Source organism: Sciurus carolinensis, chromosome 9, assembly GCF_902686445.1.
Source record: "Sciurus carolinensis chromosome 9, mSciCar1.2, whole genome shotgun sequence".
Lineage (NCBI taxonomy): Eukaryota > Metazoa > Chordata > Mammalia > Rodentia > Sciuridae > Sciurus > Sciurus carolinensis.
In genome coordinates this window covers 101,660,846-101,684,405 of record NC_062221.1, presented here as the reverse complement: position 1 = coordinate 101,684,405, position 23,560 = coordinate 101,660,846, and the positions used below count along the sequence as shown (strand labels likewise).

General features: G+C 37.1%; 1 protein-coding gene and 1 pseudogene across 3 annotated transcripts in view; one reads left to right on the top strand and one right to left on the bottom strand.

Annotated features, from left to right (window-relative positions):
* Htr1f (5-hydroxytryptamine receptor 1F) overlaps window positions 1–23,560 on the top strand; it is a 161,945-nt gene that overhangs the window by 54,062 nt on the left and 84,323 nt on the right. The window lies entirely within an intron of this gene.
* LOC124993721 (tetraspanin-3-like) overlaps window positions 1–23,560 on the bottom strand; it is a 61,020-nt pseudogene that overhangs the window by 1,657 nt on the left and 35,803 nt on the right.

Sequence of the window (23,560 nt, the reverse complement as noted above, 5' to 3'; positions counted from 1 at the left end):
TGAAATATTTAAGTTTTTGTGTTCAGAAACTTTTGGACTCATTGTTAGTGAGAATTTGAATAAATAACTTCAGAATGAGAATTTGAATAAATAACTTCAGAAGATAAGTCCAAAGTGACTTGCATACAAAATACTACTATCAATTCAGAACACAATATACCTAAATAAGTATGAAATTTTGGCTTTTGCTCATGCACAAGAAAACTGATGGTAGGTTGAATGGTTTTATTAGACTCTCTTTTTTTCATTGTAATACAAAATCCATTTTTAGTGTAACCTAAACAATTAAATTATGAAATGGAACCCCACAAGATAGAATGGAGTAAAAGAAAACTTCAAAATGATTGTCACATCTATTCTGTGTCTTTAATAGGACTATATTCCCAAAATAAACTAATAATCTCTGACTTTATGTAAATAGATACATGAGCAATTTTCTGCCCTCGTATAGACTGGCAATATTTAACATGCTTTTATTATATCAAATTTAAATTTCTCTTGCTTAAGTTTAAGGCCATATAGTTCATAAATTTTAGTTAAAAAAATAGTTTTTTATATTGCACTTTGAAAATTTAGATAGCAGAGTCCTTTCCAAAGCTCTTTGACTTACATGAATGTGTGTATTCCTAAGCTTTTGTTGATATTAATCTTCATTAATTTTTTAATATACTTCCTTGAATTACTTTAGGTGAGTGCTCTAGGGATTACATTCTCAACTTAAACATTCTAGTCACAGTGAATCTTATACTACTGTACCTAAAATTTCAAACCTATATAGCCACATTGGGTCATTTATTTCTCCTATATTCCACATACATATATCACTTTTATATGTTATAAACCTCCAAAAGCAGTGTTAAATTTTTCCTTTAAACAATTATTTACATTTTAAATAAAGATGGGAAAGAATTGCCCTTTATATTTATCCACAAATTTCCAATTTCCAAATGTACTTTATCTCTTCCCTGAAAGTTTAGGTTTCCATCACGTATCACTGGCTATCTTCCAAAAGAATGTCCTGTATCATCTTTCTATAGTTCTGGTCTCCTTGTATTGAATTTTCTTTTATCTGAATTTGTCTTCAATTTGCCTCCATTTCTTAAGAATATTTTTTAATGGTTATAGAATGCAAGGGAGACTGGTCACCAATCTCAAGCAGCTTTGAGATCCAGATACACAAACTCCTTTTGTTTTCAAAACCTGGAAATAGTCTATAATTTTTTACTCACTTTCAGAATCAAAGCTCCCCACTGAATGGGTCTTCCTTTTTATGAAAGGTCATATGTGTTTGCAGCTGTGTAATTTTATCATCTTGTATCTTACCTATAGAATTTTAGAAATCCAATAATCTTTCTTCCTTTTGTACTCTGCCCTTTTTAAATTCCAACTAGCAACTGGCAATGTTTCCGCTGATAAAAAATTTCTAAGATCTATGCATGTTTATCTCATGTATGTCACACAAATCAGTCCATTAGATGAAGGGCTTCTCCACAGATCTTTCCCAGAAACTGAAGCCAGAATTGGGGACAGGCAGTTAGTGTAGAAATATGGGATCGGGTCAGATGGAGGAAATGGAGGTCATGAAAGCCATCTGCCTCTAGAAGTTGGAGACTGCCCTGGGAGAATGGAATGTCAAGGACCAGCAAAGCCCATTGATAACCAAATTTACCTGCCCTTGTCAGAGACTACAGGCAGGAAGATGCTGATAAATGCCCCCTGGGCCCTTACCTGCCTGAATCACTTTGGCCCTCCCCCTGCCCCATCCACTTTTCACCTTTTACATCTCACCTGCAAAATGGGGCCTAATCCCGTAGGCAGGAAGGAAAGAGATAAGGGGGAGAGAATGGGAGAATAAAACCCATAAAAAGGACAGGATTTGCTCATCCCGCAGATTCTGACTTTGGGTCCCCTTCTTCCACCCCAGAGAAGTCTGCTTTTACTTTTCTTTAATAAAGCTTAATTTCCACTCTACATTTGCCTCAGCGTGCTTCTCCGGCGTTATACTTAAACACCTGAGGAAGCAGGACTCGTCACCAGTAAAGAGCGGTATCAAAACCACCACTTCAAAGGATAGTCCGAAATCACAGAAATTTTCTTCCTATACATAATATGTCATTTTTTTCTGACTGACTTGTCTGTATTTGACTTTTAATGAGATGCTGAGGGGATCTAATTCACATGCTTAATCTTTTCAAAGAAACTTTATATCAGTGAATTCAATGTCATATCAATTGTTGGAAGCCTGGTATGAACTGTGGATTTGTTTGAGCCCTCATAAGGCAGGGAGGATGCTTTTCTTGGAACTCCTGGGTGAAAGTCCCTGGTTTGAGAAAGCCCAGATCATGCTGGCACCCTGCCTTAGCTCACAGCCCTAGGTTCAAATGCAGCCGCCCTGGTTGTAAACTGCCAAGTCCCAAAAACTTTTTTCCCCCACTCTTATCCTGTTTTACTGAAAAAGCTCTTCACTGAATTCCTTTGGTGTGTGTCACTATAAATAAAGCATTTGCGGGTTTTTCTCTTGGTTAAGATCAGATCCATCAGGTCTCTTCCACCCATCAAGCCCTTGTTTTCAATATATTCCTGGTCTTTTGTGTTTATTTTTTAATATTACTTTCTTAGTCTTTATTTCCAGCCAGCCCACACCTCTAATGGTTACCTAAATTCCTCCCCACACAGGGGGGGGAATTTTTTTTTTTATATTTATCCACACATTTACATGGCTAAGAATCCATCTTTCTGAAGGATTAGTAAAAGGTTACCCAGTCATACCCTCACTTGTTTGGGGTTGGGTTTTGTTTGTTTTGGTGTCTTTATCTAGATAGCTTAGGTCATCCAATGCTGGTCCTTTTTTATGTTACAGTTGTTACCCCATCTTATCTCTTTTCTTCTCACACTGTACTATAAGCAGCAAGAAGAAACCAGATCCCAGTTTTGGCACTTTCTTGGAAATCTCGTTCTCTAAATATCTAAGTTCATTTCTTATGAATTCTACTCTCCACATAACCTCAAAGCACACTTTTACTACACTTTCTGTCACTGTATATCAAAGATTTCCTCATTTCCTGTTTCCAATAACATGTTCCTTATTCCTTTTAAGTCCTCACTAACACACTCATTAAAATCCATATTTTCACTTATAGCTTATTCAAGGTAATCTAGGCTTTTCTTATGATGCTTATCAAAATTCTTTCAGCTTCAACCCATTGCCCAATTCCAAGACCACTTCCACATTTTTAGGTACTGTAATAGTAGTGATACCGCCGTTTAGTGGTGACGAGTTCTGCTCCTTCTAATGTTGAAGATTGAACACTAGAGAAGCACGCCAAGGCAAGCATATTAAGCAGGTTTATTTAAAGAAGTAATAGAGGGGCGATCCAAGATGGCGGCCTAGAGGGAGACTGCACCCCCGTCGCTCCAGAACCCAGGAGTTAAGAAGGGGAGGCATTGAGAGACTGGGACTGAAATAGAGCCACGGGTGAGTCTGCCCACTGGGTAAAGCTCGGCCCGGGGGGCAGGCCCAGATAGAGGTGGCTTATCGGAGCCGGGCAGGGCAGCTAGAGTCATCCACAGGCAGCCCTCTGCACTCCGGCGGTGGGCCCCGCCCACACAGCCAGCTTCTCCAGGTTCTCGGAACGGAACTGGCCCGCTGGTGAGAGCCTTTCTGACCAGAACAAGCTCCGAGTCCCGGAGCCAGTGCAGCTCAGCGTACTCTGGCACGCAAGCAGATTCAGGGTCCAGAGAGGGCAGCGAGAGACTTCCCCAAGTAGTCTGGACCCCTGCGGTGGGAGGTGCCGTTCAAGGCTAGCCTCTCGGAGCTGACCGCCCACTGAGAGACTTTCTACATAGAACCAGCCACAAGCCCCCGAACCAACGGAGAGCCTCGATCCGCAAACAGCCTCTGGGATCAGGGCAGGGCAGCCAGACACCTCTTCAGGCGGCTCTGCCCACTCCGGCTGCAGGCTCTCTTCTCGGGGCGATCCAAGATGGCGGCCTAGAGGGAGACTGCACCCCCTGTCGCTCCAGAACCCAGGAGTTAAGAAGGGGAGGCATTGAGAGACTGGGACTGAAATAGAGCCACGGGTGAGTCTGCCCACTGTGTAAAGCTCGGCCCGGGTGGCAGGCCCAGATAGAGGTGGCTTATCGGAGCCAGGCAGGGCAGCTAGAGTCTTCCCAAGGTAGCCTTCCACACTCCGGCAGTGAGCTCCTCCCACACGGCCAGCTGCACGGTGCAGGCCCACAGTGAGAGCATTTCAGCACAGAGCCAGTTCCAAATCATGGAACCAGTAGGGGGCTAGGGGCAGTTTTCTTCGGATACGCTGCTTTATCAGATTCCTCCAAGACATCAGGCTACTGAAGGCTGGGAGGTGATACACTGGAAATCTACCGGGACACTATAAGCCAATAGCGGAAAACTGCAATATCTCAGCGTCCCACTGACAACTGACCAATATGAGAAAACAAGGGAAGAAAATGTCCCAAACAAACCTAGATACTACATCAATAAAACCCAATGACAGCACAGCAGAAGAAATGTCAGAAAGGGAGTTCAGAATGTACGTAATTAAAACGATCAGGGAAGCAAATGAGGAGATGAAAGAGCAAATGCGGGCATTGAAGGAGGAGATGAAAGAGCAAATGCAGGCATTAAATGATCGCACCAATCAACAGTTAAAAGACCAAATACGGGAAGCAAGAGATCATTTCAATAAAGAGTTAGAGATACTGAAAAAAAACCAAACTGAAATACTTGAAATGAAGGAAACAATAAACCAAGTTAAAAACTCCATAGAAAGCATAACCAATAGAATTGGTTCCAGGAGCACCTGGAAGACAGAACCTCAGACATTGAAGACAAATTATTTAATCTTGAAAGCAAAGTTGGCCAAACAGAAAAGATGGTAAGAAATCATGAACAGAATCTACAAGAATTATGGGATATCATGAAAAGGCCAAATTTAAGAATTGTTGGGATTGAGGAAGCCTTAGAGAAACAAACCAAAGGAATGAACAACCTATTCAATGAAATAATATCAGAAAATTTCCCAAATCTGAAGAATGAAATGGAAAACCAAATACAAGAGGCTTATAGAACTCTAAACATACAAAATTACAACAGACCCACACCAAGGCACATTATTATGAAAATACCTAACATACAAAATAAAGACAGAATATTAAAGGCCGCGAGAGAAAAGAATCAAATTACATTCAGAGGGAAACCAATAAGAATATCAGCAGATTTTTCAATCCAGACCCTAAAAGCCAGAAGGGCCTGGAACAACATTTACCAAGCCCTGAAAGAAAACGGATGCCAACCAAGAATCTTATACCAACAAAACTTACCTTCAAATTTGACGATGAAATAAGATCCTTCCATGATAAACAAAAGCTAAAGGAATTTACAAAAAGAAAGCCAGCATTACAGAACATTCTCAGCAAAATATTCCATGAGGAAGAGATGAAAAACAACGATGCAAATCAGCAACAGGAGGCACTAGCCTAAAGGAATAGCCAAATAAAGGAGAAACCAAATCATGCCAAAAACAAATATGAGTCAATTGACTGGGAATACAAATCATATCACAATAATAACCCTGAATGTTAATGGCCTGAATTCATCAATCAAAAGACACAGACTGGCAGATTGGATTAAAAAGAAAAATCCAACAATATGCTGCCTGCAAGAGACTCACCTCATAGAAAGAGACACTCATAGACTAAAGGTGAAAGGATGGGGAAAAACATACCATGCACACGGACACAGCAAAAAAGCTGGAGTATCCATCCTCATCTCAGATAATGTGGACTTCAAACCAAAACTAGTCAGAAGGGATAAAGAAGGACATTACATGCTGCTTAAGGGAAGCATAAATCAGCAAGACATAACAATCATAAATATCTATGCCCCAAACATTGGCTCATCCATGTACGTCAAACAAATCCTTCTCAATTACAGAAATCAAATAGACCACAACACAATCATACTAGGCGATTTTAACACACCTCTCTCACCACTGGATAGATCGTCCAAACAAAAATTGAATAAAGAAACTATAGATCTCAACAACACAATCAGCAATTTAGACTTAACGGACATATATAGAATATACCACCCAACAAAGAACGAATACACTTTCTTCTCAACAGCACATGGATCCTTCTCTAAAATAGACCATATTTTATGCCACAAAGCTACTGTTAGCAAATACAAGAAGATAGAGATACTACCTTGTACTCTATCAGATCATAATGGATTGAAATTAGAAATAAATGACAGAATAAAAAACAGAAACTTCTCCAATACTTGGAGACTAAATAATACACTATTATACGATGAATGGATAACAGAAGACATCAGGAGGGAAATAAAAAAATTCTTAGAAGTAAACGAGAACAAAGACACATCATATCAAAATCTCTGGGACACTATGAAAGCAAGTACTTAGAGGAAGATTTATTTCATGGGGTGCATTCAAAAAAAGAAGTAGAAATCAACAAATAAACGACTTAACACTACAGCTCAAAGCGCTAGAAAAAGAAGAGCAGACCAATACCAAAAGTAGTAGAAGACAGGAAATAGTTAAAATCAGAGCCGAAATCAACGAAATCGAAACAAAAGAAACAATTGGAAAAATTAATAAAATAAATAGTTGGTTCTTTGAAAAAATAAATAAAATTGATAAACCCTTAGCCACACTAACAAAGAGAAAGAGGGAGAAAACTCAAATTACTAAAATTCGGAACGAACAAGGAAACATCACAACAGACACGAGTGAAATACAAAACATAATTAGAAGCTATTTCGAAAATCTATACTCCAACAAAACAGAAAACCTCGAAGACATCAACAAATTTCTAGAGACATATGAATTACCTAAACTGAACGAGGAGGACATACACAACCTAAATATACCAATTTCAAGTAATGAAATAGAAGAAGTCATCAAAAGCCTACCAACAAAGAAAGTCCAGGACCAGATGGGTTCTCAGCCGAGTTCTACAAAACCTTTAAAGAAGAGCTCATTCCAATACTCCTCAAAATATTCCATGAAATAGAAGAGGAGGGAACCCTCCCAAACTCGTTCTATGAAGCCAATATCACCCTGATACCTAAACCAGACAGAGACACATCGAGGAAGGAAAATTTCAGACCAATATCCTTAATGAACATCGATGCAAAAATTCTCAACAAAATTTTAGCAAATCGCATACAAATATATATTAAAAAGATAGTGCACCACGATCAAGTGGGTTTTATCCCAGGGATGCAAGGTTGGTTCAACATTCGGAAATCAATAAATGTCATTCACCATATCAACAGACTTAAAGTTAAGAATCACATGATTATTTCAATAGATGCAGAAAAAGCATTCGATAAAATACAGCATCCCTTCATGCTCAAAACACTAGAAAAAATTGGGGTAGTGGGAACATTCCTAAACATTATAAAGGCAATCTACGCTAAGCCCATGGCTAATATCATTCTAAATGGTGAAAAACTGAAAGCGTTCCCCCTAAAAACTGGAACAAGGCAGGGATGCCCTCTTTCACCACTTCTATTCAACATCGTCCTTGAGACTCTAGCCAGAGCAATCAGACAAACCAAAGAAATTAAAGGGATACGAATAGGAAAAGAAGAACTCAAACTATCCCTGTTCGCTGATGACATGATTATATATTTAGAGGAACCTGGAAATTCCACCAGAAAACTTTTAGAACTCATAAGTGAATTCAGTAAAGTAGCAGGTTACAAGATCAATGCTCATAAATCCAATGCATTTTTATACATAAGTGATGAATCTTCAGAAAGAGAAATTAGGAAAACTACCCCATTCACAATAGCATCGAAAAAAATAAAATACTTGGGAATCAATCTCACAAAAGAGGTGAAAGACCTCTACAATGAGAACTACAGAACACTGAAGAAAGAAATTCAAGAAAACCTTAGAAGATGGAAAGATCTCCCATGTTCCTGGATAGGCAGAATTAATATCGTCAAAATGGCTATACTACCTAAAGTGCTATACAGATTCAATGCAATTCCAATTAAAATCCCAATGATGTACCTTGCAGAAATAGAGCAAGCAATTATGAAATTCATCTGGAAGAATAAAAAACCTAGAATAGCTAAAGCAATCCTCAGTAGCAAGAGCGAAGCAGGGGGTATTGCAATACCAGATCTTCAACTCTACTACAAAGCAATAGTAACAAAAACGGCATGGTATTGGTACCAAAATAGACAGGTAGATCAATGGTACAGAATAGAGGACATGGACACAAACCCAAATAAATACAATTTTCTCATACTAGACAAAGGTTCCAACAATATGCAATGGAGAAAAGATAGCCTCTTCAACAAATGGTGCTGGGAAAACTGGAAAACCATATGCAATAGAATGAAATTAAACCCCTATCTCTCACCCTACACAAAACTCAACTCAAAATGGATCAAGGACCTTGGAATCAGACCAGAGACCCTGCATCTTATAGAAGAAAAAGTAGGTCCAAATCTTCAACTTGTTGGCTTAGGATCAGACTTCCTTAACAGGACTCCCATAGCACAAGAAATAAAAGCAAGAATCAACAACTGGGATAGATTCAAACTAAAAAGCTTTCTCTCAGCAAAGGAAACTATCAGAAATGTGAAGAGAGAGCGTACAGAGTGGGAGAATATTTTTGCCAACCATACCTCAGATAGAGCGCTAATTTCCAGAATCTATAAAGAACTCAAAAAACTCTACACGAAGAATACAAATAATCCAATCAACAAATGGGCTAAGGAAATGAACAGACACTTCACAGAAGAAGATGTATAAGTAATCAACAGATATATGAAAAAATGTTCAACATCCCTAGTAATAAGAGAAATGCAAATCGAAACTACCCTAAGATTTCATCTCACCCCAATTAGAATGGCGATTATCAAGAACACAAGCAACAATAGGTGTTGGCGAGGATGTGGTGAAAAAGGAACACTCATACATTGCTGGTGGGGTTGCAAATTAGTGCAGCCACTCTGGAAAGCAGTGTGGAGATTCCTCAGAAAGCTTGGAATGGAAACACCATTTGACCCAGCTATCCCACTCCTTGGTCTATACCCAAAGGACTTAAAATCAGCCTACTACAGAGATACAGTCACATCAATGTTCATAGCTGCTCAATTCACCATAGCCAGATTGTGGAACCAACCTAGATGCCCTTCAGTTGATGAATGGATAAAGAAACTGTGGCATATTTATACAATGGAATATTACTCTGCAATGAAGAATGATAAAATTATGGCATTTGTAGGCAAATGGTCGAAATTGGAGAATATCATGCTAAGTGAGATAAGCCAATCTCAAAAAACTAAAGGACGAATGATCTCGCTGATAAGCGGATGAGGACATATAATGGGGGGTGGGAGGGGTTAGCATTAGGTTTAGGGTTAGGTTTAGAGTTAGGCTAAGGAGAGCGGTAAGAATGAAGGAAAGAAGGACTGTATAAAGGGAAAAGGGTGGGAGGGGTGGGGGGAAGGGAAAAAAAGAAACATCATTACCCTATGTAAACGTAAAAAAAAAAAAATTAAAAAAAAAATAAATAAATAAAGAAGTAATACAGACTTATCCTGGCAGGGAGAAGGGGTCCATGGCTGATGTTCTAAAAGTCCCAAGAAGTGAGCGCACCCTACATCTTTTATAGGTTAAAGTCTCTTTTGTTCTCCAGTTTTCTCCCCCCTTATCTCTCTCTCCTTCCTGCCTACATGACTAGGCCTGGTTTTGCATAAGTGAGAAGCCATGGGCAGGGGGAGGGCCAAGGTGATTCAGGCAGGCAAGGGCCCAGGGGGCATTAATTAGCATCTCCTTGCTTGCAGTCCTTGATAAAGGCAGGTAAATTTGGTAATCAATGGGCTCCGGAGATCCTTGACATTCCATTCTTCCAGGGGCAGTCTCCAACTTCCAAAGGCAGATGGCTTCCTCGAATTGACCCGATTCCCTATTTCTACACTAACTACCTGTCCTTAATTCTGGCTTCAGTAGCAGTAGCCCACATTCATTACAAAAATTATAAATAAATTTAAAAAGCATATTAGTTTTCAATGACTTTTGTATAAAGTACTACAAATTTAGTAGATTAAAGCAATGTTAATTTATCTTCTAGTTCTGACTGTCAGAAGCATGAAATGGTTCTCCCTGGGCTAAAAGGAATGTGTCAACAAGGTTGCTGTCCTTTCTGGAGACCTCTAAGAGAGAATTAATTATTTTGCCTTTTCAGAGTCTAGAAACTGCTCATTCTCTTTGACTCATGCCCACTTTCATTTTCAAAGTCAGCAATAACTGGTCTGGTCTTTCTCACATTGCACTAATCTGAAACCTACTTTCTGCCTCCCTTCTGATACACTGAAGGAACTTTGTGATTATGTTTATGTTCAGCACCCCTATAATCCAAGAAAAAGAAAAAAATCTTTTTCAGTCTGATGATTAGCAACCCTAATTGAATCTTTTCCTTAATTCTCCTTTGGCATATGATTTAACATATTCAAAGATTCTAAGGAAGGCCATTATTCAGCCTATATAGTTTAAAGTACAAACTACCTTCCTTGCAATGGTGGCAGCCTGAATCTCAGTTCACTCCTTCTAGAACCAGGTGATACCACTGTTTACCTTGAGGAGCGCTGCTTCCTCAGATGTTGAAGTATAACACCAGAGAAGCACGCTGAGGCAAGTGTAGAGTAGAAAGTAAGAAGTTCTATTAAAGGATAGTAGAGTAGACTTCTCCCGGTAGAAGAAGGGGACCCAAAAGCAGAATCCATGGGATGAGGAATTCTTGCCCCTTTTATAAATGTAAAGTTTTCTTTGTTCTTCTGCTCTCTTCCCCCTTATCTCTTTCCTTCCTGCCTACTGACTAGGCCCAGGAGATACCAGTGAGATGGCAAAGAGGTGAGAAGCAGATGGGCAGGGCCAAATAGAGTGATTCAGGCAAGTAACAGCCCAGGGGGCACTAATTAGCAACTCTTGCCTGTAGCCTTTTGGGAGTAGTAAAGGCAGGTAAATTTGGTAATCAATGGGCTCTGGAGACCTTGACATTCCAATCTTCCAGGGACAGTCTCCATTCCCAGATTCAGATGACCTCCATTTTCTTAATTTGACCCGTTTTCCTATTCTACTCTAACTGCCTATTCTCAATTCTGGCTTTACAGGACTTGAAGGAATCTTCCCCACAATTATCGTTCAGGTCAGTCAAAAAACTGGTCAGGGTTAATGTGTAGAATTCAGTGTTCCTACTCACAGGTTCTCCCACTTCTATGATCTCCCTTGACTGTATCCTCCAATTATAGTCGATCCAAACTCTGCTCACTTTCTTCAAACTGGTAAAGCTTTGGATTTTCTGTTGAGGTTGTAGCTGCCCTACCTCACAAAGATTGGTGCCTATCATCAGTTGATGAACTGTGCATGACACATGGGAAATTCACTTAGTATAATTGCTTATACCAAGTGTCAGTTTCTTTCCTGGTTTCGGACATTCTCTAGTACTTTCGGGTATGTTTTCATTTTTGTCTTTGGAGATTAAATATGGTTGTTATCTGTCCCGACCCGCGGGACATCAACGCGGAACGGCAAACCTAAGAGAGAAGGAATGAAGGGACAAGAGACACAGGGAGAGGCAGCAAGACAGGAATTCTGATCAAGCTGAAAATTTTTATTGTTCTCACGGGTATTTATGCTGAGGGAATGAGGGGTATGACGAGGTGCAGCCTGGTTGGTTGTGTTCTTCTGCTGGGTTCCTGATAGGGTGCAAATTCGCGCTGGCGGGAAGGTGAAGTTCGCGCCGGCGGGAAAGTGTAGTCCCGGAAGAGAAGCCGTGGGCACCATAGGCGCCATACTGTCAGAATTATCAGCCAGGAGGGGGGGGAGGGACGCTGCTGCTTATTGTAAAGGTCAGAATGTCCTCAGAATGAGAACTTCTTGGTCCCTGACAGTTATCTGCATGAGTTTGGCCTGAGCTATTTAGCCCAACCAGAATCTTTGATAATCACTTTTAAGTTTGTCGGTGATCTTATTTATGTGTTTCAACATGTCAAAATTACATTAGAACAATGTTTCCTTCTTACCTTGCATCACCAATGTAACACTCTATTTTGCATCATAGTATATCTCTCTCCTAATACCTGATGCATCTGTTAGATGTTTTTCGGAAAATATTTTCATCAAAGTTCTACATATATAGTGAAAAATTCACAAATCAAAAGTGTATCATTTGAATAATTTTTCTCAAAATAAACATCTTGGTAGACAGCACTCAGGTCAGGAAATAGGATATTATCAGTACCACAGACAATCATATATGCCATCTTCCAATCACTGTAAACCCACTTCCCTAAAGCTAATAATTATCTTGATGTCTATCACTATTAATTATGCCTGTTCTAGAACATAATATAAATGGAATCATATATATATATATATATAGATTCTGGGTTATTGAGGTTTAGAGTGGTACCACTTTATGCAAAATAATAGGGATCTTTTATTTACATGTGTTAATTGTACAAATTAATGGATTTTGGTGTGGCAATTCCATACAATTATATATTGTGCATTCATCATATCTACTCTACCTTCTATCTTTTCTCACCCTCCTTTCTCACCCCTCCTCCTCCACTCTTTCCCAGCCTCTAATTGTCCCTCTTGTACTTTCAGGTCTTTTATTTTTCTTCTTTTAGCTTCCACATATGAGAGAAAGCATGTCCTACTCATCTTTCTGTGTTTGACTTATTTCACTCATTGTGAATTCCTCCAGTTCCATTCATTTACCTGCAAATGACAACACTTCATTCTTTTTATGGTCAAATAATACTTCTTTGCAAATGTATACCAAATTTTCATTATCCATTCATCTGCTGATGGGCTCCTATGCTGACTCCATATCTTGGCTATGGTCAGTAGTGTCCCAATATTCATGGGCATTCAAGTGTCTCTATTATATGCTAACTTCATTCCTTCCAGTTATATATCCAGGAGTAGTATAGCTGGACCTTATGGTAGTTCTATTTTTAATTTTGGAGGAATCTCCAAAACTTTCATATTTGGATTTGATTTCATGGTTTCTGTTTTTCTTATGCCTAAATAATTAGTTAAATGTTTGCATTTAAATAGTGATTTTGCTGCACAAATGACAAAGGTCTAAGTAAATATAGATTGTTTAGTTATGGTGTGTGATCGGCTTGCCTTTAAAAGTTGCATTACTATTTCATTTGCTGTTTTTCTTCCCTGTTGTTTCTTACAGCACTGCTAATGTTTTGCTCTTTCCCTCATCCTACAATGTTAATTAGCCATATTAATTCATCAAATAAAATATGAACAATCTCTGACACTTCTTTAGTAGATGGTTTTGTTGCCATGGTGGCTTTTAGCTTGGAGATTTCTGACATATTTTGGATTTCCTTATTTTTTCTAGTCTTAATGTTTTCAAAATAATGAAATAAATGAAATTCGCTAAGATTAAAATTTTTAAATTTCATAAAAAATTATAAAGAACTAATCAGATTAATTTTTGTCTTATTGAAATTTGGGTTGAGATGTAATATTCTTTTACATATAGTAGTTACACTTATTAAAGATAATTCTCAGATAAAGAAATACTTGGCTAATAAGATTAGCCAAGAAAGAGATGTGCAACACAAATCCTGGTAGCAGACTTTCTAAAAATTTTTCATCCTTACTGGCATTTGATACCTTTATTACATTCTGTTTTCTTAGGTGAAAGTTTACCTATCTAAATTATCATAAAGTAGCTGAAATTTTTGAATGCTTCAGAAAAAATATAACATATAATTTCATTAGGGACTAAATAACATGAAACTCTGAAATATGACCCAAGAATTAGAAAAACAGACTCTCTCTGCTACTAAGCTTATGTCTATAAAATACAAAAAAAAAGATGTTATTTAATAATCAGCATTTTCTGTTCTATTTAGTGAAGAATTCAATTACATGCTTCTAAATTATACTATTATTTGTGAAGTTAGCTTTATTGTACTGAATATCAATGTGCATTTACTTGCAAGGATTCTGATCAGTCAGCTGAACATCATAGAGTCTAAAATACTAAAATATCACTTACCCTAAATAAATGTTAATATTTTCTGGATAATTTAGCTAAGTCCTATGCTTATTATTCTAAGTATTCTTTTAGAGGTTTTATAAGACTAGGACTTTTAGATAATTGATCTTATTATCTCAAGTATTTCTTTATACCACAATTTGTGAATTCCTTAGTAAAATTCCTCTAAAGAAATAGAACCAATAAGACAGATAGATAGGTAGATAGATAGATACATAGAATTTATTATAAGGAACTGTTTCAGGCTGGGGAGATAGCTCAGTTGGTAGAGTGTTTGCCTTGTAAGCACAAGGTCCTGGGTTTGATCCCCAGCACCGCAAAAAAAAAAAAAAAAAAAAAAAAAAAAAGGAACTGTTTCAAGTCATTGTGAGGACTAAGAAGTCCAAAGACCTCCAGGGTGACTCGAAAGCTCTAAACCCAGGAGAGCTGAGGGTCTGGTTCAAATTTGAAGGTTGGCAGAACTGAGACACAGAAAGAGCCAGAATTTCAATTTAAGTCTCAGTTCAAAGGCAGTTAGAAGGAATTCTCTTCCTTAAGGAAGGAGTCAGTTTTTTTTGTTGTTGTATTCAAAAACTGATTGAGTGAACCAATCAAAATCAGGAAGGCCCATACTTTTTCACTCAGTCTATTGAGTTCAATGTTAATTGCATCCAAAAACACCCTCACAGAAATAGCGTTTGTCCAAACATCTGAGTCTCATGTGACCCAGTGAGATTGACACATAATTTAAGCATCATAAGTGAGAATGAAAATTATACATTCTAATTCATATATAGCACTTGATAAAATAAGTGCTAAAATTGAATTCAGTTCTTCATCTTCTAACCTGTCATAAGTAAATGAATAGTAATATTTCTAAGTTTTAAGTATTTTCAGTGATACTACATATAAAAAGCAATGAAACTATGTTTACATTGAAACATTTTATCCTTAAAGAAAAAGGAATCTTTGCTGAGCGCCTTTTATGTGACAAGTTTTATACATTAGCTCAGAACCAAAAGTTATCTCTGAGTTTCCTATAATTATTTTAATAATTAAACAAAATCCATATTCCAAGTAAGGATATAAGATTCATTGTCAAAACTTCCCTGACAAGTTATCTTTTATTCAAGAACTATTCTTAGAATGCTCCAGTTCTTGTGTAAATAAATCAAACTTTCAGAATGATGGCAGCAAGATGGTGAAACAGGAAACCTCAGAATTTATTCCCCCAGTAAGAATATAATTTAATAACAATATATTATCCAAAAAGACAATGAGAACTGTAGAAACCAGTTAAGAAGTTGTCATGCCCTAGGCAAGTGCCAAGTCCAAAACAACCATATTGAAACAGGGAAAACTCAATGAGCTAAAAGAGAACACAGATTTAAAAATTAAGCAAAATCAGAAAATTGATGAATAAACCAAATGAGAATATCAAAAGAAATAGAAACTATTTTTAAAAGTGGAAATTTGGGAACTGAAAAATAGCATAACTGCATTTAAAAATTCACTAGAGGTGTTTAATAGCAGAATTGATCAAGTAGAGGGAAGAATGAATGAACTCAGACATATCATTTGATATCATCAAGCAATATAGGTATTATAGAAATTCCAAAAGAACAGAGAGAGGAGCATAGAGATCATTTGAGAAAAATAACTGAAAATATATGAAATATGAAGAAGGAATGCAAATGCAAATTCAGTAGGCTTAATGGATTCCAAATAGATTCCATTCTATAGGATGAACACAAAAGTCTATGTCTTGACACATTATAATTAAACTGTCAACAGTCAAAGGTAAAGAGAGAATATTGAAAGTCAAAAAGTGGGGGTAGGATGGAAAAAAGCAGAGGGAAAAAAAGAAAAAAGAAAGCAATCAATTCATCACATACAAGGGAGTTCCAATAAGATTACCAATAGATATTTCAACAGAAACCCTACAGACCAAAGGGAAGCACCCAAATATGTGAAATATATATTGTATTGAAGGGAGAAATAATAGCACAATAATACTAGAAGATTTCAGCACTTTACTTTCAATAATGAATTGAACAACCAAATTAATAATACAGAAATAGAGGACTTAAAGAATACTGTAGACCTAGTAAAACTAATAACAGAACATTCTACCCACTGGCAGAAAAAATAAATATTCTTCTCAAAGTCATCCAGAACATTCTCTAGAATAAGTCATATGTTAAGTCACAAAATAAGTTTTAACTTTTTTTTTTTTTTTTTTTTTTTTGGTGCAGGAGATTTAACCCAGGGCCTCACACATGTTAAGCAAGTACTCTACCACTGAGCCACATTCCCAGCCCAAGTCTTTTTATTTTTTTTAAGAGCTTTATGGTTATACATAGCAGTTGGGTTCATCCCAAGAAACTCATACATGCACGTAAAAAATTTCAATTTTCAGCCCAAGTCTTAACAAATTTTACAAGACTGGAACCATGCCAAGTATCTTTTTCTGGCCGCAGTTAAGTGAAACTAGATATTGGAAGAAAAAGGAAAATTAGAAAATTTGCAATATGTGAAATTTAATAACATACACTTGATCAGCCCCTATGGGCGAAAGGAAAAAACTCATGATGCAAATAAGGAAATATCTAGACATAAATATCTAGAAAATACAATACATCAAATCTTATATATAAAGCAAAATCAACACTAAGAAAGCAATTTATAGTGGTAAACATCTCCATTAAAAAAGAAAATTTCTATCAACAAATGAAGATCACAACAAAAGTTACAAGAAACAAAACCCAAAATTAACTGAAGAAAGGAAATAATAAAGATGAGGGTAGAAATAAGCAAAAGAATATAATAAAATGAAAACAATCAATAGAAATACATTTACTTTTTAAAAAGATCAATAAAATTGACAAACCCATAGCTAGACTAAAAAAGAAAAAAATAGCAAAATTAGAATAAAGAGCAAAAATTAGAAGTGATAGAGGAGACATGGCAAGTGACACCACAGAAATATAAAGGATTATACGAGACCACTGTGAATAACTCTATGCCAACAAACTGGATAACCTAGGAGAAATAAATTCCTGTAATCATACAACCCCCCAGGAATCATAAAGAAACAGAAAATATGAACAGAACTAATTAGTAGTAAAGAGATTGAATTGGTATTCAAAAACCTCCCAGATGGTATCAGGTTGGTAATATACTGATACCAAAGCCACTAAAGTTCCCACAATAAAAGAAAACTACAGAGCAATACCTCTAATGAGTACTGTATTAGTTAGAGTCCTCCAGAGAATTAGCTTACATGATTATGGTAAAAAGAAGTCCTATCATGTGCAAACTGGAGAACTAAGAAAACCAGTAGTTTAATTCAGTTCAACTCCAAAGGCTTGAGAAACATGGGAGTGGAGGGTGGAGGAAATGATGTAAGACCCTGTACAAGTCTGAAAGTCCAAGAACCAGGAGCCCTGATGTCTGAAAGTATGAGCAGCTGAGTGGCCCAGTTCAACAGGAAGCAAATTCCCTTCTTCTCTTTCTCTCTATTTTTTGTTCCATTCAGGTATCAGTGAATTGACTGACTCCAACCTGCATTAATGAGGGCAATTTTCTATACTCAGTCTCCAGATTCAAATATTAATCTCCCCAATCACTCTCACAGACACACAGAAAAATTAACCAGGCATATGAGCATCTTTTATCCTGGTCAACTGCACACATAATCATCACAAATACTGTGAAAAAAATAAATCCTCAACAAAAAATACAAGCAAAATGAATTCAACAGCACATTAAGATCATAAGCCATCACCAAGTGGTAATTATTCCTGGAAAACAAGGGTGATTCAAAATAAAAAAATAAATCAATGTGATACATAATGTGAAAGACAAAAACCAAACAATTATCATAATAGATGCAGAAAATGCACTTGGCAAAATCCAGTAACCTTTCATGATTAAAGCATTCCACAAAATAGGAATACTTTTCCCTTTAAGTTTATGAACAAGGCAAGAGAATACACACTCTCATTACTTTCATTCAACATAATGCTAGAATTCACAAGAGCAATTAAGCAAGAGGAAAAATAAAAGGAAACCAAATTGGAAAGCAAGAAGCAAATTTATTTCTGTTCACACAGGATGTGATCTTATATGTAGAATGCCCTAAAGATTTTACCAAAAAATATAAAAATGTTATTAATAATGAAGCAATTCAGCAAGGCTGCATAATAGAAAGTATATACATCTACACACAGAACTGTGTCTATACATTAACAATTAACAATATGAAAATAAAATTAAGAAAACACGGGGGCGATCCAAGATGGCGGACTAGAGGGTGGTGACTGCATCCCCAGTCGCTCCAGAACCCAGGATTCAAGAAGGGGAGGCATTGAGAGATTCAGACTAAAATAGAGTCACGGGGTGAGTCTCCCCTACCAGGTGAAGCTCAGCCTGGGCGGCAGGCCCGGATAGGAGCGGCTTATCAGAGCAGGGCAGGGCAGCTAGAGTCTTCCCCAGGTAGCCCTGCTTCCTCCGGTGGTGGGCTCCTCCCACACAGCCAGCTTCTTGGAGCAGGCCACCCAGTGAGAGCCTATCTGCACAGAACCAACTCCAAGTCCCTCCAGCAGCGAGCTCCGGCCCGCAGGCAGCTTCAGGGACCAGGACAGGGCAGCCAGGGAATTTCCCAAGCAGCCCTGCTCTCTCCAGCGGCAGGCTCCGTTCACGGCCAGCTTCTCGGAGCAGAGCACCCAGTGAGAGCCTTTCCGCACAGAGCCAGCTCCAAGCCCTGGAACCATTAGCGGGCTAGGGTCAGCTTTCTTCAGAAGCACTGCATTATCAAGTTCCTCCAAGACTTCAGGCTACTGAAGGCAGGGAGGTGATACACTGGAAATCTACCGGGACACTATAAGTCAATAGAGGAAATCTGCAATATCTCAGAGTCCCACTGACATCTGACCAATATGAGAAAACAAGGGAAGAAAATGTCCCAAACAAACCTAGATACTATATCAATAAAAGCCAATGACAGTACAGCAGAAGAAATGTCAGAAAGGGAGTTCAGAACATACATAATTAAAACAATCAGGAAAGCAAACAAGGAGATGAAAGAGCAAATGCAGGCATTGAAGGAGGAGATGAAAGAGCAAATGCAGGCATTAAATGATCGCACCAATCAACAGTTAAAAGAGAAAATACGGGAAGCAAGAGATCATTTCAATAAAGAGTTAGAGATACTGAAAAAAAAAACAAACTGAAATCCTTTAAATGAAGGAAACAATAAACCAAGTTAAAAACTCCATAGAAAGCATAACCAATAGGATAGAACATCTGGAAGAAAGAACCTCAGACATTGAAAACAAAATACTTAATCTTGAAAACAAAGTTGGCCAAACAGAGAAGATGGTAAGAAATCATGAACAGAATCTACAAGAATTATGGGATATCATGAAAAAGCCAAATTTAAGAATTGTTGGGATTGAGGAAGACTTACAGAAACAAACCAAAGGAATGAACAATCTATTCAATGAAATAATATCAGAAAATTTCCCAAATCTGAAGAATGAAATGGAAAACCAGGTACAAGAGGCTTATAGGACTCAAAATATACAAAATTACAACAGACCACACCAAGGCACATTATTATAAAAATACCTAACATACAAAATAAAGACAGAATTTTAAAGGCCACAAGAGAAAAGAATCAAATTACATTCAGGGGGAAACCAATAAGAATATCAGCAGATTGTTCAATCCAGATCCTAAAGCTAGAAGGGCCTGAAACAACATTTACCAAGCCCTGAAAGAAAATGGATGCCAACCAAGAATCTTATACCCAGCAAAACTTACTTTCAGATTTGACGACGAAATAAGATCCTTCCATGATAAACAAAAGCTAAAGGAATTTACAAAAAGAAAGCCAGCATTACAGAACATTCTCAGCAAAATATTCCATGAGGAAGAGATGAAAAACTATGGTGCAAATCAGCAACGGGAGGAACTAGTCAAATAAAGGAATAGTCAAATAAAGGAGAAACCAAATCATGTCAAAAAACAAAAATGAGTCAAATGACTGGGAATACAAATCATATCACAATAATAATCCTGAATGTTAATGATCTGAACTCATCAATCAAAAGACATAGACTGGCAGATTGGATTAAAAAGAAAAATCCAACAATATGCTGCCTGCAAGAGACTCATCTCATAGAAAGAGATACCCATAGACTAAAGGTGAAAGGATGGGAAAAAATATACCATGCACAAGGACACAGCAAAAAAACTGGAGTATCCATCCTCATTTCAGATAATGTGGACTTCAAGCCAAAACTGTCAGAAGGGATAAAGAAGGACATTACATACTGCTTAAGGGAAGCATAAATCAGCAAGACATAACAATCATAAATATCTATGCCCCGAACATTGGCTCATCCATGTATGTCAAACAAGTCCTTCTCAATTCCAGAAATCAAATAGACCACAACACAATAATACTAGGTGATTTTAACACACCTCTCTCACCACTGGATAGATCTTCCAAACACAAATTGAATAAAGAAACCATAGATCTCAATAACACAATCAACAATTTAGACTTAACAGACATATATGGAATATACCATCCAACAAAGAATGAATACACTTTCTTCTCAGCAGCACATGGATCCTTCTCTAAAATAGACCATATTTTATGCCACAAAGTTACTGTTAGTAAATACAAGAAGATAGAGATACTACCTTGTACTCTATCAGATCATAATGGATTGAAATTAGAAATAAATGACAGAATAAAAAAACAGAAACTTCTCCAATACCTGGAGATTAAATAACACACTATTATATGATGAATGGATAATAGAAGGCATCAGGAGGGAAGTAAAAAATTCTTAGAAGTAAACGAGAACAAAGACACATCATATCAAAATCTCTGGGACACTATGAAAGCAGTAATTAGAGGAAGATTTATTTCATGGGGCGCATTCAACAAAAGAAGTAGAAATCAACAAATGACTTAACACTACAGCTCAAAGCGCTAGAAAAAGAAGAGCAGACCAACACCAAAAGTAGTAGAAGACAGGAAATAGTTAAAATCAGAGCCAAAATCAACGAAATAAAAACAAAAGAAACAATCGTAAAAATTAACAAAATAAATAGTTGGTTCTTTGAAAAAATAAACAAAATTGATAAACCCTTATCCACACTAACAAACAGAAAGAGGGAGAAAACTCAAATTACTAAAATTCAGAATGAACAAGGAAATACCACAACAGACACGAGTAAAATACAAAACATAATTAGCAGCTATTTTGAAAATCTATACTCCAACAAAACAGAAAACCTCAAAGACATCAACAAGTTTCTAGAGACATATGAATTATCTAAACTGAACGAGGAGGACATACACAACTTAAATAAATCAATTTTAGGGGCTGGGGAGATAGCTCAGTTGGTAGAGTGCTTGCCTTGCAAGCATAAGGCCCTGGGTTCGATCCCCAGCACCACAAAAAAATAAATAAATAAATAAATAAATAAAATCAATTTTAAGCAATGAAATAGAGGAGGTCATCAAAAGCCTACCAACAAAGAAAAGTCCAGGACCAGATGGGTTCTCAGCCGAGTTCTACAAAACCTTTAAAGAAGAACTCATTCCAATACTCCTCAAAATATTCCATGAAATAGAAGAGGAGGGAACCCTCCCAAACTCATTCTATGAGGCCACTATCACCCTGATACCTAAACCAGACAGAGACACATCGAGGAAAGAAAATTTCAGACCAATATCCTTAATGAACATCGACGCAAAAATTCTCAACAAAATTTTAGCAAATCGCATCCAAAAATATATTAAAAAGATAGTGCACCATGATCAAGTGGGTTTTATCCCAGGGATGCAAGGTTGGTTCAACATCTGGAAATCAGTAAGTGTCATTCACCATATCCACAGACTTAAAGTTAAGAATCCATGATTATTTCAATAGATGCAGAAAAAGCATTGGATAAAATACAGCATTCCTTCATGCTCAAAACACTAGAAAAAATAGGGATAGTGGGAACATTCCTTAAAGGCCATCTACACTAAGCCCATGGCCAATATCATTCTAAATGGTGAAAAACTGAAAGCATTCAACATCGTCCTTGAAACTCTAGTCAGAGCAATTAGACAAACCAAAGAAATTAAAGGGATACAAATAGGAAAAGAAAACCCAAACTATCCCTGTTCACTGATGACATGTTATGTATTTAGAGGAACCTGGAAATTCCACCAGAAAACTTTTAGAACTCATAAGTGAATTCAGTAAAGTAGCAGGTTACAAGATCAATGCTCATAAATCCAATGCATTTTTATACATAAGTGATGAATCTTCAGAAAGAGAAATTAGGAAAACTACCCCATTCACAATAGCATTGAAAAAAATAAAATACTTGGGAAAATCAATCTCACAAAAGAGGTGAAAGACCTCTACAATGAGAACTACAGAACACTGAAGAAAGAAATTAAAGAAAACCTTAGAAGATGGAAAGATCTCCCATGTTCTTGGATAGGCAGAATTAATATTGTCAAAATGGTCATACTACCTAAAGTGCTATACAGATTCAATGCAATTCCAATTAAAATCCCAATGATGTACCTTACAGAAATAGAGCAAGCAATTATGAAATTCATCTGGAAGAATAAGAAACCCAGAATAGCTAAAGCAATCCTCAGTAGAAAGAGCGAAGTAGGGGGTATCGCAATACCAGATCTTCAACTCTATTACGAAGCAATAGTAACAAAAATGGCATGGTATTGGTACCAAAATAGACAGATAGATCAATGGTACAGAATAGAGAACATGGACACAAGCCCAAATAAATACAATTTTCTCATACTAGATGAAGGGGCCAAAAATATGCAATGGAGAAAAGATAGCCTCTTCAACAAAAGGTGCTGGGAAAACTGGAAAACCATATGTAACAGAATGAAATTAAACCCCTATCTCTCACCCTGCACAAAACTCAACTCAAAATGGATCAAGGACCTTGGAATCAGACCAGAGACCCTGCATCTTATAGAAGAAAAAGTAGGTACAAATCTTCAACTTGTTGGCTTAGGATCAGACTTCCTTAACAGGACTCCCATAGCACAAGAAATAAAAGCAAGAATCAACAACTGGGATAGATTCAAACTAAAAAGCTTTCTCTCAGCAAAGGAAACTATCAGTAATGTGAAGAGAGAGCCTACAGAGTGGGAGAAAATCTTTGCCACTCATACTTCAGATAGAGCGCTAATTTCCAGAATCTGGAACTCAAAAAACTCTACACCAACCAAGAACACAAATAATCCAATCAACAAATGGGCTAAGGAAATGAACAGACACTTCACAGAAGAAGATGTACAAGCAATCAACAGATATATGAAAAAATGTTCAACATCTCTAGTAATAAGAGAAATGCAAATCAAAACTACCCTAAGATTTCATCTCACCCCAATTAGAATGGCAATTATCAAGAACACTAGCAA